Source organism: Carassius auratus, chromosome 4 (assembly GCF_003368295.1).
Source record: "Carassius auratus strain Wakin chromosome 4, ASM336829v1, whole genome shotgun sequence".
Lineage (NCBI taxonomy): Eukaryota > Metazoa > Chordata > Actinopteri > Cypriniformes > Cyprinidae > Carassius > Carassius auratus.
The window spans coordinates 3,220,632-3,226,631 of record NC_039246.1 but is presented as its reverse complement, the minus strand read 5'-3'; the positions used below and the strand labels follow the sequence as shown (position 1 = coordinate 3,226,631).

The window sequence follows — 6,000 nt, the reverse complement described above, 5'->3', positions numbered from 1 at the left end:
TGGAATTGAACTGCTGGTTTCGTCTGGTCAGAGGAGAACTGGCCCCCCAACTGAGCCTGGTTTCTCCCAAGGTTTTTTTCTCCATTCTGTCACCGATGGAGTTTCGGTTCCTTGCCGTTGTCGCCTCTGGCTTGCTTAGTTGGGGTCACTTCATCTACAGCGATATCATTGACTTGATTGTAAATAAAGGCACAGACACTATTTAACTGAACAGAGATGACATAACTGAATTCAATGATGAACTGCCTTTAACTATCATGTTGCATTATTGAGACACTGTTTTCCTAATGAATGTTGTTCAGTTGCTTTGACGCAATGTATTTTGTTTAAAGCGCTTTATAAATAAAGATGACTTTGACTTTGTTAACCTCTCTGTGTTATCTGTTCCAGTTCCACCTGATCTGCCGGCCCTGCCCTGGCCTCCTGACTGTTTTCTTCATCCCGCTCCCGGCCGCACCCGCCGAATTTCTGACCATTACCGCCAGCTCCCGCAACGTATGTGTTACACTCCCGCCCGCTCCCGCAATATGTATGTCCACTCCTGCCCGCACCCGCAAAACTCTGAGAGAATTTATTCCCGCACAATAATAGAGATGCATTGATTTTGTGTCTTCTCCCGTCCCACAGGAAAAAATAAACACGTATTGGATTGATATTATTAAAGAGATTCATGGGGTTGTTTGTTTCGTTTCCCTGGCCTGCATGTAAAAAAAAAAAAAAAAAAGACAAAACACAATATATTCAAATATAATTTCGTTTTTATCAAAAACTTTGCACATAAAATTAGACTGCTTTGCAAAAACAATATACATGATATGATAAACTAGGCTACATGAAAAACAGCAGTTTTACAATTATTAGCCAAATGTCGCAGGTATTCTGTTTGAAAAATACAAATAAGAATAAAAACATTCAAACTTAGGCAGCCTGCTCAATAACACTGGCATCATCACGCCTCTTGACCTAATTAACAAATGGCAATGAGGGGCTGTGCTCAAAAAACAACACTAATAAATAACATGAAATAAACAACGTTAACGAATGAATTTAACAAATGAATCACTTTGCAATATTGCTGTGGAGGAAGAGAATGTAGCTGATCGACTGCGGTCCCAATCCTGTGCGTCTCTCTTCCAAGATGCGCCCACAGACACTAAAGGCCCGCTCTGAAGGCGCACTGGATGCGGGGATACTAAAGATGAAATGTGCCAGCTTTGATAGCGCTGGGAAGCGCTCTTTGTTGAACTTCCACCATTGAAGCATGCTGTCTGGGTCTGGGTTATCAGAGAGCCGAGAGCTGAAATATTCAGCCATTTCATCATTGATTGGCTTTGGCACTGAAGCAACAGACGCATCGTCTTCCCAGTCTGTGAATCGGTCTGTGCTTTGCTTTTTGGCTGGTGGCTCATCCTCTGCTGTGGCTGGGCCCAGGTGAAACTGCATCTTCTGAATAATTTCCTTTGCGCCTTTGGATAGGATTTGATTTATATAAAAATGAATATGTATTTTTAAAATGGCTCATTAGATTTTTTATTTATTCATTGTCTTTTATCTCCGTTTCTATTTTTTTACTGCTTTTCACTTATTCTATTGTAATTGCACTGTGTTTTGTTTATGTCTGTAATAGGTTACATATAGCCTACCTTTAACCACTTAATCTTTTTCATCTGGGGGCAGCATCCGTAGCATTCGCATTTTAGGATTCAGGAGCGTTGCAATTCTGTACATCATCAGGAGAGGTAATGCAGATGTGTCACTGGTACCCATTAGTTCTTCCAGACGCGAGGCACACACATTGGCGACTCCAGAGAGCTAGGGCTCGAGCATTGCTGCTTGGCAGTGTTCATTGAGTTTCACATACCACAGCAGTGGAAGTGATGCGCTGGGAGTGGAGTTGTCGGACTCCAAGTCATTCGTAGCTTCCTTGAATAACTTAAGGAACGCAACTACTGTTTTTAAAGTGTTTGCATTGATCCGTGCAATTCTTTCATACTGGTTATCAGAGCTGGGTAGATTACTTATAAATTGTAATCAGTTACTGATTACAGATTACATGAAAAAATTTGTAATCAGTAATATAATCTATTAAGATTACACATTTTTGGTAACGTAATCTGATTACTTTTGGATTACTTTTAGATTACATTTGTGCTAACCCTTATTTGATATCACATATATTCAGTTAGCCTAATCTTGTACTTTTTTGGAAATATATTTAAATATATATATTTAATTTACCAAAAAGAGCCACAATAGCTTCTTTTTCAAATGCAATATATGGATAGTTAACACTTACAAAATACTAGCACTAATTTACCTTGCTGTTAGTTTGCTAGTAACACTGAAAAAAAAATTACATCTTATGATTTTAAAGCATATTTACTTATAATTAAGTAAATTTAGAAAACCAATATTGAAAAACATGAAAATGGACAAAAACACTAGAAGTGAATAAGACTGTATCAATGAAAAACATCAAACAATGTAGCTACATTGCGAACATGAATTTTGAGAAAGACTAAACTCACACAGAGATAACATTTCTATCCATCTCAAACCATCTTAAGTGCAAGTAACAGTTAGGAAAACACAATAAATAACAACATTGCAAAAATTTATATTAAAGAGGATGAAACTCATTGTTAATACAGGCTTTTACATAATTTTGTCCTTCGGACAAGTAAATCAATCATTCACTTGTCAGAGTAAAAAAGTTATTTGTCTGGGGGAAAAAGTGTTTTTTTGGCACAAATGTAATTTGTTATGAAGCAGTCTGAATCAGTGCTGTATCGGGTATTACTTTAATCAGTATATTTTTGATATTTTCCTTAAATTGATTGCTATTACACTTTATAACGGAAAATGTTTTCCTAAACTGATTAAATGTAGATGTCTTCATTTACGTTGAATTCTTACATGTTATCAATACATTAAATTAGAATAATAAGACGTTACGGTTGTTATTATTAAAATATTACCAGTATCAACAAACTCCATATGTCCAAATGCATAAATAATGTTATTAGATTCATGTTTAACTTTTTTGACATACAAAATATGAGATGTTAAAAAAATGCAATGATACTTTTAAATATGATATTGAACCACCAGTAGGGGTCTTAATGAGTGAATCATTGATTCAACCGATTCGTTCAAACGGCTGATTCATGAAGCAAGTAATCGTTTTTATAAATGGCTCACTGAATCATTGACTCGTTTAAAAATGAATCATTCAGTAATGAAAGACTGTTGCTTGCAGATGTGCGACTGCTCTGCTGTGGCTTTGCTCAGAACTATTTTTGTTTTAAATGAAACAAAATGATCCATAATGTGTCTAAAATGTAAGTCAGTTAATATCACTTATTTATTTAACTGAAGATGTATAAAATCAATATCACATTTGCAATCAAGCTGAAAGTCGGAAAAACAACACTCCTGGTCATGTGATGTTGCACATATTATACAGAATATTTATATTTTTTCTATCGCAATATGTGTGTTTCTCTGTGTGTGCTGTAATGATAGTGTTGATTTCTCCGCGAGGCTGCACAAGCCTCAACTGACGCGATCTTGATACAGACAATACATTATCCGTTTTTAGTCACCGTTTACACTGAAAGTAATAAAATCAGAATCATTCTCGCCGAATTGTGTTGCCCTAGTTATTGTTTGTGAATAAAATTTTGACTAGGTTACTTGTTCGGTCGGCAAGTACAATTCTCTTTCACTTGCCCCTTCACAAAATCCACTTGTCCCTGACAAGCATTAATGTCGAGCCCTGGCCAATATATAATTACTATTTCCAGGTCAAATATTTAATTTCAAAACACTTGAAGTGGATAAGGTAGTAACAATCTGAAGTGAAGTGACATTCAGCCAAGTATGGTGACCCATACTCAGAATTTGTGCTCTGCATTTAACCCATCCGAAATGCACACACACAGAGCAGTGAACACACACACACACTGTGAGCACACACCCGGAGCAGTGGGCAGCCATTTATGCTGCGGCGCCCGGGGAGCAGTTGGGGGTTCGATGCCTTGCTCAAGGGCACCTAAGTCGTGGTATTGAAGGTGGAGAGAGAGCTGTTCGTGCACTACCCCCACCCACAATTCCGTCCGGCCCGAGACTAGAACTCACAACCCTTCGATTGGGAGTCTGACTCTCTAACCATTAGGCCACGACTTCCCGACTTGAGTAACAATGAAGAAATATCAACATTTAAATTAATCAATCAAATTAATCCGTAATAGGCCATGTCTTTCTTTAAAAATTAAATGATGTCTGTACATCCAGTGATTAAAGGCTGCGTTCCCCTCCATTTTATTTATTTTGTTGCCGATTTCTTCTGAGTGTGATTCTGATACCCCTCCCCCTCTCCGGCGGAAAATCCTGAAGTATCATGAATGTATATAAATGGTAGGTTTATTAGGAAAAAAATATAAATGTTAAAAAAATAAATCAATGAATTGTGAACTACTTTTTACCATTGTGCAAATCATAAGTAATCATGTAATCCACAAAAAAGTAACCGTAGTCTGATTACGAGTATTTTAAAAAGTAGTTTACTCTAATTACAAGTACTTGAGTTTTGGAATCTGATTACGTAATCCAGATTACATGTAATCCGTTACTACCCAGCTCTGCTGGTTATTTCTAAACAGTATTGTGGAGATCTCCTCATGCTGTTGCAGTATGGAATCCAGCATTTCATAATATGAATTCGATCTTGTCTCGATGGATTGCTTGAGGGATTTTTTTAAGCTGTTTTGAAGACCTGAATGTTTGAAATATTTCACTAGTTTTTTTGCACTGGTCAACAGTTCAGACAGCTCAGTACTTTCAGCCAACACATCTGGTGCAAATGCACTTGATAGGGTGAAGTTCAGGATGTGCGCGTTGCAGTTCAGCCAGGTGTATCCACACAGGGCAGGGACTATGTTGGCTCCACGGTCAGTGACAAACACAACACGGCCAGATAGAAGTGACGCATCTATTCCAAATTCACAGAGTTTCTGGAACAGCAGGCTTTGACACAACACTCTCAAAGGGAGCTGCGAAAAACACCCTGGAAACAAGGCCGAAGTTGTTATTTGTATAATGGATGGTGCCAGATACGAAGGAAGTTTTATGATAATCCTCCGTCCATATATCGGTTGTGATGGCACATCCATATGTATCAATGATAGGCTTTATCTCCGCTGCCACTGATGCCTGCAGTACTTGGGCTCGCCCCTCGACTGGATACAGTGGTTGGATGAGGTAAAACATCTTTAACATTAAATTTGCCATATTTAGCGGCGACATCAACAAAGTGTTGCGATATATCAACAAAGCCTTTCCCGGCGACGAAGTCATATGGCCTTATGTTTAGGCAGCACATTTCCACACATTTCTGTGTAGTTTCTTGTTTAATGTGTGTAGGGAGATGTTGTTTATCCTTGAAAACCAGCTTACTTTGACCGGGGAGAACAGAGCAGGTGTGTCGCCTCAACCCAGACGTGCCGGAATTGTGCCCATTGTAAATGAGTATTTTTGCACATTTGTCACAATGAACAAAGTCCAGCTCCTTTCCATCTTTATCACAAACAATTGAGAAACTTCTCCAAATGTCAGACTCTCCTTGCTTATCCTTTTGTGCTGTAAATTCCTAGTTTGAGGTTCTTTTCTACATCATCTATTGACATCTTTTCCATCATGTCGCTAGGCAATCTCCCTATCCCACGGTGTTTTTTTTAGCCGCCCATTCCCGCCCGCAGCAAAATTCAAACCGCCCGCTCCCACGAAATTTGTGTTGGGACCCGGCGGGTCTCAATTCCAATGCAGCCCTCTACTACCCACTGCTTTATGGCAATGAACTCAAATTCCCATAGTTCTTTGCTCAGTTTCATCTGAATTGACTGTTTTCAACTGTATGTCATTTGTATTAGTTTGTCTCTCTGTTTAACCTGTGTTTGTGTCTACATTGTCATTGAGGTTTTGTTACACTGCACATTCTGA

General features: G+C 38.4%; 1 protein-coding gene across 1 annotated transcript in view; it reads left to right on the top strand.

Moving 5' to 3' along the window:
• The first annotated feature begins 308 nt into the window (after window positions 1–308).
• LOC113066849 (trichohyalin-like) overlaps window positions 309–6,000 on the top strand; it is a 38,782-nt gene continuing 33,090 nt past the window's right edge. The window contains exon 1 of the mRNA XM_026238920.1: window positions 309–495. The gene's annotated coding sequence lies outside the window, so the exon portion shown is untranslated. The remainder of the gene's footprint in view (window positions 496–6,000) is intronic.